Consider the following 12,833-nt stretch of genomic DNA (forward strand, 5'->3'; position numbering starts at 1 on the left):
ATTTCAGCGCTTTTTAGGCGCCATATATAGAATCTGGCCCTTCGCGGTTAAAGATAGGCTGTAAAAATAGCAGGCCTATTTTAACCACTAAAAATAGCTGGTTTGGCGCTAAATATTTGTGATATAGCCAGTTACCAGCTTGCCAATAACCAGTTATCTCCCATTGAATATCCACAGTTAGGGGTCCTTTTACTAAGGTGCGCTGATAAACGGCCTGTGGTAGTGTAGGCGCGGGTTTTGGGCATGTACAGATCCATTTTTCAGTGCGCCTGCAAAAAAATGCCATTTATAAAAATTTTTGCCGAAAACGGATGTGCAGCAAAATAAAAATTGGCGCACTTCCATTTTGGTCTCTGAGACCTTACTGCCAGCCATTGACTTAGCAGTAAGGTCTGACGCGTTAACCGGGCAGTAATGACCTAAGTACGTGGAATGCCGCTATGCGCATCAGAAAATAAAATTATTTTTTGTGGCTGCACGACAAAAATGAAATTACCGCAAGGGCCATGTGGTAGCTGGGTGGTAACTCCAAATTGGCACACTAGCTTTAAATATCGGCCAACTACTGTATATTTACAAAGTCTAAACACCTAGTAATAATGCTAATGTTAACTATGAGAAAAATCATCTTTATTAAAGTGTGCAGTATGACGTAACGGCAGTTTTCAAGCATTTGGAAAGATTATATAAACTTTCATGTACATTAATCTAACCACATTCTAATATGCTATTCTTATTTTGAACTACATTCTGCTGCCCTTCCCACTCCCTAATTAAATTCATAGCCTATTAAGGAGGGTGCTGCAATGTCTTGTAGTAAGGAAGTTCAAAATTAACTCCAGGCTATGTTAAGTGCCTATTTGCAAAGGAAATCTGGCAGAGAAAGAAGCAGCACGTAAGAAGCTCTGCTCACCAACTGGAGGAAGAAGAACCATACCTCTGAGAGCTGTGATAACTCTAGTCTCCCCCCTTCAACTCTTCTTTCTGCCAGCAGATGACTTACAAAAATCTACCTTGGAAGCCACTAAATTAGCACATCTAAAAGGGCCCCTCATGAACCTTTTGGCCCTAGGCAGATGCCTAGTTTGTCTATGCCTTAATTCTGCCCTGTCTTTCATCCACAGACACAAATATACATCCTCTTGAGCGGACAGCAAATTTCTGGCACATGAAAGTTTCTGAACAGGATGAATCATAAGTACATAAGTAATGCCACACTGGGAAAAGACCTAGGGTCCATCGAGCCCAGCATCCTGTCCACGACAGCGGCCAATCCAGGCCAAGGGCACCTGGCGAGCTTCCCAAACGTACAAACATTCTATACATGTTATTCCAAGGTCATACACAAAGCCAACGGTACAGCCACAGAACAGAAGTGAGGTGCAGGGAGATAAGCTCTTTTCCAGGGTCACATACACAGTCAATGGCAGTCAGGGATTAGATCTGATTAGGACAGGAGGCAGTACAGAAAGAGAAAATTGACTCACCCCAAATCCATATACGGCCAGTCAAGGACAGCGAGCAGACTTGAACTCACATCCCTGGCAGTTCAATAACTTTCCACATTGTGTTACGTCCACGTGATCTTGGACAAGTCACTTTATTCCCCCATTGCCTCAGATACAAGCTTAGATTGTAAACTCTCTGGGGACAAAAACACCTACCGTACCTGAATGCAACCCATCTTGGGTTACTACTGAGGAAGGTCCAAGCTAAATCCAACTCTTCCTGTTCTATGTGATTTGAATTTACTAGAATTTGAACATTTGACCACAGCAGCTAATAAACACAGAGCCCTAAAATAGTTCCTATCTTTAAATCATTGATATTATAGCACTTAAAAATATAAACTGTGATAAACCACATGAAATCCTTTTTCAGTTCCCTGAGTTTCTTTGCCCCAACGGCGACATGGTACCCCATCAGTGAGACACCTGCACCCTACCAAGGCCAACCACTATTACAGCACACTTCCGTAACTATCCTCCTATTCCAAACAACCAGATACTGAAGGGAATATGATCTGCAAAGACTACCTGTATGCCGCCAAAACTCCAATCAGATGTACCCAAGAGGCTCCTGGTACGGTCTGCTGGTTTACTAAGTCTGATGTCGACTCTGCTTTCCCCATAAAAAAAATCAAGCAGGTAGTCGAAGCCTGTTAACTGTAGCAAGACAGGAAAAATATATGCACAGAAACTTCCCTCTATTACCCAAGGAAATAAAAGAACGTCCCCCCTCTCACACCCATATGTGTAATCAAGTCCTTTGCCATCACAGGCTCTCCATTCAATGTGACACTCCCCAAATATTTAAGAACTGTCAGCATATTTCATACAGACCGAATGATATTTATAATACTTGCACAATGACTTTAATTTCATCAGCGGTTCTATCACTTCACATAACCACACCTGTAGCTTGTTTACTGCATATTTAAAATATGTATTAGTTTAGCTTATTTAACTAAATGCTTTTCGCTTGGGACATCAAGGTAGTTTACAAGTACAAAAGCAAATCAATACACAGTTAAAATAGACTTGTATAATTACACCTGAAACTTGCTTATGGCATGTTTAAAAATAAATATTAGTTTAGCTTGCTTGACTAACTGCTTTTCACTTGTAACATCAAGGTAGTTTACAAGTAGACATCCAATAAAAAGGAATAGCAGCCTAGTGACACCCAACAAAAGCCCAGTTCAAATCCTATAGCTGTGACCTTGAGCAAGTCACTTAACCCTCCACTGCCTCAGGTACAAAGTTAGACTGTGAGAGGGAAATACCTAGTGTTCTCAAATTAGCTTACCTTGAGGTACTGCTGGAAAAAGTGTAAGCTAAATCCAAATAAATAAATAACAGATGACAAACTATATATTTTTTTAAAACACAGGTGTTATTTTAAACACTTACACTGGGATTCTATAAACTTGTACACCCAAATTCATGCCTAGCACAAATTTGTGTGTGCAAGTTACAGAATAAGAATTGTACACACAACTTAATTTAGTAGTTGGCTGTTAATTGGCATTAACAGCCAATTATTGGCTTAGATTGGTATTAATCGGTGCTATGGGGAATAATTAGCATTTGTACACACAACTGCCCTTAGTTCTAGAAGTTATACACAGGGGCAGCAACCAACACATCCCTGGGAACAGGCAGGGAGATCCCCATCTCCTCTCTCTCTCACCAGAGCTGCCAGGTCCGCTGGAGAAGAGGCTCCTAGCCCCAGCCCAAGGCTTGGTGGAGCAGGCGAAGGAAGGACCTGATCCAGGGCCCCCCCACCGAAGGAACCCCCACCAACACAGCTGGCTGCGCAGGGGCTTCACTTCTGCCGAAAAACAAAATGGCCGCCATTCCCGCCTCCTTCTGAGGCGAAGCGCCGAGGCCCTGCATCAGGGACCGGAATCGAAAGAAAAGCGCTGCTGTGACCGAGCGCGCCCTGTATGTGCGAGCCCTGAATCAGCTCCTCCACTTGAAAACCGGTCTGCACACCGAGCAGCGATCCGAGGAGGAACACCGCCCAATGCTCCTAGCAGCCCGATGACGGGCAGAAGGTCACACTCTAAGTGGGGGCTGCCATGGCCAGGGACTGCCGCTGCACAGGAAAACGTGGTGCACCGCGCTACCCACCCGCTTTATTTTATAGAATCAGGAGATTAGGCAGTTTCTGTCTTAGGAGGAATCATATTCTGATTGTACTGACCAAAGACCTCAAGGAGCAGTTGTAAGATTTGCACCAGGCTCCCCTGGTTCTCACTCCACTGACCCAATCACTAAAACTACTCCTCCACTTCCTCCATGTTTTTTTTTTTGTAGCACCGACACACAGTGCTCCCATCGATGTCCCAAGGCCTGAAGCACAGCAAAAAGGCCCCACCACCCTGGGTCCACACTACCCAGGGACACAGTCACACCCCCCCCCCCCCCCCCGCACAGCAGGGCACAGCAGCAGCACCGGCCTGTCAGACTCACTGTGTTACCTGCGACTCCTCATCTTCTGAGCAGACTGGTTGCTGATCAGGCTCTCACACAGAGGAAAAAACAGGGAAAACGCGCAGAACATCCCAGGGGAAAGGCATGACAGGGACCCAGCACCACCAGGTATGTCTGCTCAACTGCTCACTCTGCTCAACTGGGAACCAGTTGACCAACTGGACCAGGAGAAAGGCCTCATAACCAGAGACAGAGGAAGTCTGTCCATCCACCTGCTGGAGATAGAAGATACCGAGGAGCTAAGCTGCTAGCAGGGAGCTATGTAGTGGTGCTTGTCAGCTATCGTTGTCTAGGGTTGGACCCGGGGTCCACTTCGCAGAGGCAGTGGGTTCCCAAAGAATACGCAATCCACACGGATTTGGATATATAAAGTATATTATACAGTGGTGGAAATAAGTATTTGATCCCTTGCTGATTTTGTAAGTTTGCCCACTGACAAAGACATGAGCAGCCCATAATTGAAGGGTAGGTTATTGGTAACAGTGAGAGATAGCACATCACAAATTAAATCCGGAAAATCACATTGTGGAAAGTATATGAATTTATTTGCATTCTGCAGAGGGAAATAAGTATTTAATCCCTCTGGCAAACAAGACCTAATACTTGGTGGCAAACCCTTGTTGGCAAGCACAGCGGACAGACGTCTTCTGTAGTTGATGATGAGGTTTGCACACATGTCAGGAGGAATTTTGGTCCACTCCTCTTTGCAGATCATCTCTAAATCATTAAGAGTTCTGGGCTGTCGCTTGGCAACTCGCAGCTTCAGCTCCCTCCATAAGTTTTCAATGGGATTAAGGTCTGGTGACTGGCTAGGCCACTCCATGACCCTAATGTGCTTCTTCCTGAGCCACTCCTTTGTTGCCTTGGCTGTATGTTTTGGGTCATTGTCGTGCTGGAAGACCCAGCCACGACCCATTTTAAGGCCCTGGCGGAGGGAAGGAGGTTGTCACTCAGAATTGTACGGTACATGGCCCCATCCATTCTCCCATTGATGCGGTGAAGTAGTCCTGTGCCCTTAGCAGAGAAACACCCCCAAAACATAACATTTCCACCTCCATGCTTGACAGTGGGGACTGTGTTCTTTGGGTCATAGGCAGCATTTCTCTTCCTCCAAACACGGCGAGTTGAGTTCATGCCAAAGAGCTCAATTTTTGTCTCATCTGACCACAGCACCTTCTCCCAATCACTCTCGGCATCATCCAGGTGTTCACTGGCAAACTTCAGACGGGCCGTCACATGTGCCTTCCGGAGCAGGGGGACCTTGCGGGCACTGCAGGATGCAATCCGTTATGTCGTAATGTGTTACCAATGGTTTCGTGGTGACAGTGGTCCCAGCTGCCTTGAGATCATTGACAAGTTCCCCCCTTGTAGTTGTAGGCTGATTTCTAACCTTCCTCATGATCAAGGATACCCCACGAGGTGAGATTTTGCGTGGAGCCCCCAGATCTTTGTCGATTGACAGTCATTTTGTACTTCTTCCATTTTCTTACTATGGCACCAACAGTTGTCTCCTTCTCGCCCAGCGTCTTACTGATGGTTTTGTAGCCCATTCCAGCCTTGTGCAGGTGTATGATCTTGTCCCCTGACATCCTTAGACAGCTCCTTGCTCTTGGCCATTTTGTAGAGGTTAGAGTCTGACTGATTCACTGAGTCTGTGGACAGGTGTCTTTCATACAGGTGACCATTGCCTAAGCTGTCTGTCATGCAGGTAACGAGTTGATTTGGAGCATCTACCTGGTCTGTAGGGGCCAGATCTCTTACTGGTTGGTGGGGGATCAAATACTTATTTCCCTCTGCAGAATGCAAATAAATTCATATACTTTCCACAATGTGATTTTCCGGATTTAATTTGTGATGTGCTATCTCTCACTGTTACCAATAACCTACCCTTCAATTATGGGCTGCTCATGTCTTTGTCAGTGGGCAAACTTACAAAATCAGCAAGGGATCAAATACTTATTTCCACCACTGTATTTGCATATATGTATTGGCTCACAGCACTTAGTACAGGTAACTGGTACAGGGCTAAAGATTGAGGTGTGCAGAGAAAGAAAAAGAAGAAACAAAGGCCTATGCTCTGCTGCCTGTCTGCATAGAACTGTTATATGATTGGTTATGAGGAAAGGCTAAAGCGGCTACGGCTCTTCATCTTGGAGAAAAGGCGGCTGATCTACAGTTGACTGTGAGTAAACGTTGTGTTAATCAAATAAAGGACTTTCAGAGAGATAGAGTCTTCAGGTGTGAACTGGTGTACCGAGGTCATACGTCAGGATATAAGACTTAGAAGCTACAAGTCTTAGAGGCCTGAACAATCATTCCTGCTCCCTATTACATTCCTACATAATCTTCAAAAGAATTTAGGATGTCAAAATTTGAACTTAGTACAATCTAGTGACTAAGGTGACAAACTCCTGTAGAACTCCCATTTTTCCACTCTGCTGACTAACATCGCTCAAAGCTAAAAACGTGCTGCTCCCTAACAGGAAACAAAGTTTAATAGCTTATTAAACATTTGCCTGTCTCATGTTTGCCCCATAAACCTCTATACCTCCCAACCCACCTTAAAAGCTAACTGAATGAACCAGATCCTGGTGCTGTCACACAGTAGCCCAGCATCTCACAACACAAAAGGATTAAGAGTATCACTTAAAACCAGGTCACATGGAGCCAAGCAAACATTATCTCATGTATCTGGGGATTAAAATAAATTATGACAGCCCAAAAAAGCTGTTGAAATACTGCACTCCTCTTCATGCCTTTTGTCAGCATCACATCATGATTTACATAAGCAAATATTCTGACGCAGGAACCTGCTTTGGAATAGCTCTATTTAATCAAATTATATTAAGGCACTTTTGTTTATCTTACATTATTTTGGTGTGGTAGAAGCTCAAAGATTAAGGGAGTGTTGGCAACAGGTCCATGACCGATGTGGCATGATACAATGAAAAGAATGTATTTTATGTCTGGTCCTAGAAGAGAAATAGTCTTGGGTTCAAACCTGGGACTAGGATTCAGGAAACATCTTAGGTTAGTGATCTCCACCATTTTCAAGCATGAACACTGTCAGTAAAATTTAACTATTCAAGCCAGACCCATTGCAGGGCAAAGCAGCCAGTGCCCTCGGTAAGGGGTGGTGTGCGCCCGCCCATGTTGGACAGGATGGTGGAGGTGTCAGCAACCCAAGGTGCAACCAACCAAGTGCTCAGGCACGTTCAGAGAAACTCCTAAAACAAAAATTAAGGCTGTTCTCCAACAATCATGCTCCCTAAGCCTGTCTTTCCTTCCCCCTCAACCCACTGCAGGGCCAGCTTAACCTATGGACCAGGTGAGACTCTGGCCCAGTGACAAATGCCCGAGCCAATGACATCACCAGGTTAAGCTGGCTCAAAAGCAGAGGCCGCCGCTGGTTGTCGCGATTACAAGCTGGGAGTGGAGAAAGGAGTCTGCTTTCATTTTCCTCCTGGCTCCATTGAAGCGACAGTGACGCAGACGCCTACACCATTCCCACTCTCCAGCTCCATGCCTCTGGCAGACCTGCAGCAGCTGCGCCTCTGATAGGGAAAGAGCTCTTAGAACCACCCCCACCACCCCCATTCCCTTCCAGCAGACACGCTAGTTGGGATCCTCTAAAATCCAATCCCAATGTGCCTTGCAGGGAGGAGCGGGACGCTGAAGCATTTAACCAGCTTCAGCATCTACCATATTCTTTTGGCTTGCGGTGCTGCTTCCTGGACCTGAATTAGTTGACGCTGATGCAAACTCTTTTTGGTTTTACCAATGTACAGGGCATTACAGTACTCTAGTCATGATGTTATCATGGCATAGATCACTGTGGTCAGACTCGTCTTATCAATATATGGCGAGATGTAGCTGCTGCAGGTGATTCCTCCCTCACCTCCCTCCGCCCGGGCCCCATCACAGAAAGATTCTGGATGCCTCCCTCACCTCGTTCCCCAGCACTCACACCAGGACCCTACCTGGAACACTGGAAATCTCGTGTTGACAAAATCCTCAGGTCCAGGGAGCAGCAGTGCAAGCCAAAAGAATGCAGTAGACGCTGAAGTAGTTCAAATGATTCAGTGTCCCGCTCCTCCCTGCAAGGAATGTCGGGATTGGATTCTAGAGAATCCCAACTAGTGTGTCTGCCGGGAGGGAAGGGGGCGGTGGGGGCAATTTCAAGATATTTTCCCTATCAGAGGTGCAGCTGCCGCAGGTCTGCCAGAAGCACAGAGCTGGAGTGTATGAAGGGTGTCAACATCCGCATCACTGTCGCTGCAATTGAGCCGGGAGAATTACTAAAGCAGACTCCTTTCTCCACTTCTGGCTTGTACACGTGACTACCAGTGGCACCAGCTAAGCTTCCTCTGCTTCTGGGCCAGCTTAACCAACGGTCTGGTGATGTCACTGGCTCGGGTATTTGGCACCTTTATTGCCGGCACCCTGGGCCAGAGCCTCATTTGGTCCATAGGTTCAGCCGGGCCTGACTCTGCACCTGAACTAGCTTTCTACTCACACTGTAACTTAGACCAGTTCCATATATCTTGTTTAACTATACAAGGAACTTGCCTAGAGTTTAGCCAACCATCTATACATCCTAATTGACTCTATACCACTCATTTTGTCCCTGTCTATATATCTGCACTTGGCCCCTTGGCTACATGGTAAGCTGTATTGTAGAAAGGCATTGGCATCATATCTATGTTATTTGAATGTTCTAATGAATGCTTAGTAGATGTTTCATTAGTATTATGATACTGTTATTCTGTCCTATTACTGTTAAAGTCCTATTAGGTTTTAATTTGTTGTTCTCATTTACCTCATTTATTGTATTCATGTTTATATTTGGCCATATTTACTGTTGTTATGCTCTTAACAAAATTGTAAAGTTATGCTAAACTGCACCTGCCGTACACCGCCTTGGGTGAATCTCTTCATAAAGGCGATGGATAAATCCCAATAAATAAATTAAATTAAATTGACTAAATAAAACGGGGCCATCCCATGCAACACCTGCATTGATGCAGACATAAGCAGGCATTCTGAGCTAACTGAAGAACCTTAATCAGATCTACCAGCAACTCCATATACATAAGCATCACAGTAAACAAAAACAGGTAGAATCATAGACAGAACCTCCAGCAACATACCTGATTTCCAACCTACTTGCACCCCTTTGTAAATTATAAAAGAGACCTGGTTTACAAACAAAGCAGAAGTTGAAGATAGTGAAAAGAGGCTATCCCTCAATGTGCTGAAAGAGAGAGAGAAAAACTCCTTCTTAGCCCTGAGATACTTACATTATTCTCCAGATCCCTACCTTCATGCTCCACCCCACACCGTACTCTGGCATGAAGAAAAGAAAACGGTGTATGATTTTAAACACTATGGAAATGTTTTTGTCTCCAGGTGCCCACTTTCTTCCTCACCACCATCCTGAGGTCAAGATAGGTGACAGGAAAGGATGGCCTTTCACTGACACAAGGTTGTTTATCTTTGCCCTGTTGAACTCCTCCTGTAAGAATTGCTACACTTTGAAATGGGGTAGTCCACCCTTTTTTCTATAGGAAGTACTAGCCTTTCCCACTTAACTCTGGCCCATTTTCCTTCTCAGCGACTCCAGTCCAGAGTTTTATGCAAAACAAACAGAATGTTAGTGACGATTCTACAACAAGCAGTTCAAATCCTTTTTTTTTGCAACAACAGTCAAATTGTAATCCAACTTGATATCAGATGCAAACAACAAATCCAGAGCTAAACTCGGGGTTATGGTGTATCTTCTTAAATGCCATTTATAATCCTACAGTATGTACATATTGTCCATACCCATCCCTTCTGGGTGTAAAAACCTAAGGCTGTGCCTGCAGCACTTGTGCAGCAAGCAGACCTTCCTTTGGACCAGGACCTCGTCTGTCCATACTCTCCTCTCTGGGCTACCGCATTTGGCTCCAAACAGATCTTTCCTGTTCCTGCTCCCCCGCTGGGATCCCCTAATTCCCACCTGGAGCACTTTTCACGGTTAATGCTTTTCTGGCAGAAACCTTCCTCTTTGGTCAGCCTTAGTTTCTTGAACCCATCCAGGACACCCTCCCCACCCTCTTCTCAAGGGTCTCGGCAGGGGTAGAGACAACCAAAGACCTCCTGCAATCCCCAACACTAACATTTATTAACTCACAATCAGAAACATTTTCCTCTGTGACTTACCCGGGAACTCACTCCCGTGGGCTGGATCCTTTACCATCCCCAACTCAGAACCCTCCCCTCAGTAACTCTGGAGAGTTCTCTCATGATCTTTAGTAATCCCCATTGAAATGGGGGATTGCACAGGTATGGAATTCGGGGGGAGGTCTCCTACCCTCATCAGGGTATCATCTACCTTCACAGTACTTTTATTCTTTTCTCCCCCATTCTGTCAGATTCTACAGGCAAAATGTTTTAAGACTAATACAAACAAAAAAGGCACCAACTCTTCACCATTCACAAAAATTGTTCCTGTAGATCTAACCTAGAGGGGTTTATCTAGGTCACAAATTTCCATCCCATGTTGATAGTCTCTAAAAGATTACACAAGTACTAGTGTGAAAGGCCCGTTTCAGAGAGCAATGAAACGGGCGCTAGCACCGCTCCCCCCCCCCCGATGTCTGCCACTGCCCCCCCCCCGGATGTCTGCGCAGCCACTGTCCCCCTCCCCCTCACCAAGTCACCGCCGCTGTTCCCCCCTCTCCGTGCGGCCAGCAACTCTCTCCATCCACAGAGGCGGCAGCAGGTCCGATATGTGGGCGAAGCAGCAGTAGCGGCGGTACAAAAACAGCATCAGCTGTTTGTACAAAGCAGGCGAGGCACTGCAAGAAGCCATCAGGACTGGCAGTTGGCTGTGCAGCCGGTCCTCGCGCCTCGATGTAACTGCCCCTGGAGAAGGACCCCGTAGGAGCGACGTGAGAGGCGAGAGGAGCGGCTGCAGAGCCAACTGGCAATCCTGATGGGCTGCCAGCGGTGTCGTGCCTGCTTCGTGTAAACAGCTGATGTTTTTTTTGTTGGTCCGGTACTGCTGCTTCGGGCAGAGATCGGAGCGGCATGGCAGGTCTGTTGGGTGGGTGTGTGGGCGGGACTGGTGGGAAAGTTGCTGGGCGAAGGGAGAGGGGGGAGCGGCGGCGACTTGGGAGAGGGAGTGTAGGGGGGACTGTCATCTCTGGAGCCGCTCCTAGGGGGTTTGTTGATGTGGCAGGGGGAGGGACTTCTGTGATGCTGCGAGGGGGGGTAGGGGGTTGTGTGATGGGGCGAAGGGGGGGTAGGGGCTTGGCTTCGGGGTGTTTTGTTTGGGGAGGCAGTGAGGGTTGCTTTGTAGGCTGGGGGAGGAGTAGGGAAACACGCGGAGGGCGGCAATTTTGATTTTGCCACGCGTCCATGTTCAACAAAAATTTTTAAAAAGGAATTTCTTACAGGTGTGCTGAAAAATGAATCTGCGTGCACCCAAAACCCACGTCTACATTACCTCCAGCCATTTTTCAGCGCAACTTTGTAAAAGGATCCCAGTGTTCAGTCTGATAGCCTTTGCAGTGGCGATCCTTGGTCGGCTGCCACCCAGGGCGGAGTGTGCAGCGGCGTCCCCCTCCCCGGGTGCAGCACAACATTCCCCCGGGTGCATTCTTACCTGCTGGGAGCAGCTGCGAGGTTGTCGGTTCCACTGGTTCCCTGCTCCCTCTGCCCCGGAACAGGATGTAACCTGTTCCGGGGCAGAGGGAGAAGGGAACCAGCGGAGCCGACAGCCGCGTGACTGCTTTCTGCACCCCTCAAGTGGCGTGCACCCGGGGCGGACCGCCCCCACCACCCTGCCCTCTGACTGGTCATTTAAAACAGCCTTAGGAATTATGCGTTCTGCTCTCCTAATTAGTATCTTACTCCGTAGCTTCATGTCACTGTATAAGAGCGGTATCAGTCTATGACTAGTACAGCTGTCAAGGGAGATTCCCATCTTTTGGTATCCAACATAACATTAGCTGTACGCAAAGATCCAGGCAACTTCTTTTTCTAAAATGTCACTCAAAACTACAACCGACAATGATGCAATCTCTTCTTTCTGAATTTAGGGACCCTTTTATGAAAGGGTTGCCATGAGGCAACCCGGAACTATCGCCGGTACCAACGCAGCCGCCAGTAGTAGTTCCGTCTCGAGTGCATGCCATTTCCGTCATGCCGGAAAATATTTTTGGAATTTTTACCGTGGCGCTAACCTGGCAGTAATCGGGCAGCACCATGAGTTGCTGGGTTACCAAGGAAGCTCCCCGCCGCATGGCCATGCAGTAAAAGTAATCTTATTGAATGACCATTTTTTTTTTGAGGAGGGACTTTTTACCTGCTGCAGTAAAAAGGGCCCTGGCACACGGGAAGAACGGCCCTGCCGCTACCGCAGCTTGGTAAAAAGACCCCTTACAGGATTCACATGGGGAAGGCAAAGGCAAGCCACTCTGCTAGTAGTTTGCTAAGAAACCATTATGCAAGCGGAGGCAAACATAAGTCATTTGCCACTTGGTACAGGGGACTACCTGTTTCACTTAGTACTCAATTTCACCCTCCCAGCACCCACTGGGTACATCAACATACATGTCAGACCTCATAGATTTACCAACCAGGAATACAAAAAGATCAGCATGCACATTCTTGAACCTCCACTACCCCAGCTGCAAAGGATTCAAATATAAATCAATATATGCATCTAGCTTCTCCTACATCAGCACGCAACTATGGAATGCACTACCAAAGGCCTTAAAAACAATGCACGACCTAACTGCCTTCCGGAAACTACTAAAGACCAACCTGTTCAAAAAGACATACCAT

The 12,833-nt window shown here is 46.6% G+C and overlaps 1 protein-coding gene across 5 annotated transcripts in view; it reads right to left on the minus strand.

Annotated features, from left to right (window-relative positions):
* The window catches only part of ST3GAL4 (ST3 beta-galactoside alpha-2,3-sialyltransferase 4), a 341,834-nt gene that overhangs the window by 52,642 nt on the left and 276,359 nt on the right, over window positions 1-12,833 (minus strand). The window contains exon 1 of one of the 5 annotated variants that reach the window (XM_030221114.1): window positions 2,037-2,200. The exons of the other annotated variants lie outside the window; for them this stretch is intronic. The gene's annotated coding sequence lies outside the window, so the exon portion shown is untranslated. Of the gene's footprint in view, window positions 1-2,036; window positions 2,201-12,833 lie in introns of those variants that run through there. 5 annotated transcript variants of the gene reach the window in all.

The sequence above is a fragment of the Microcaecilia unicolor genome, chromosome 12 (assembly GCF_901765095.1).
Source record: "Microcaecilia unicolor chromosome 12, aMicUni1.1, whole genome shotgun sequence".
NCBI lineage: Eukaryota > Metazoa > Chordata > Amphibia > Gymnophiona > Siphonopidae > Microcaecilia > Microcaecilia unicolor.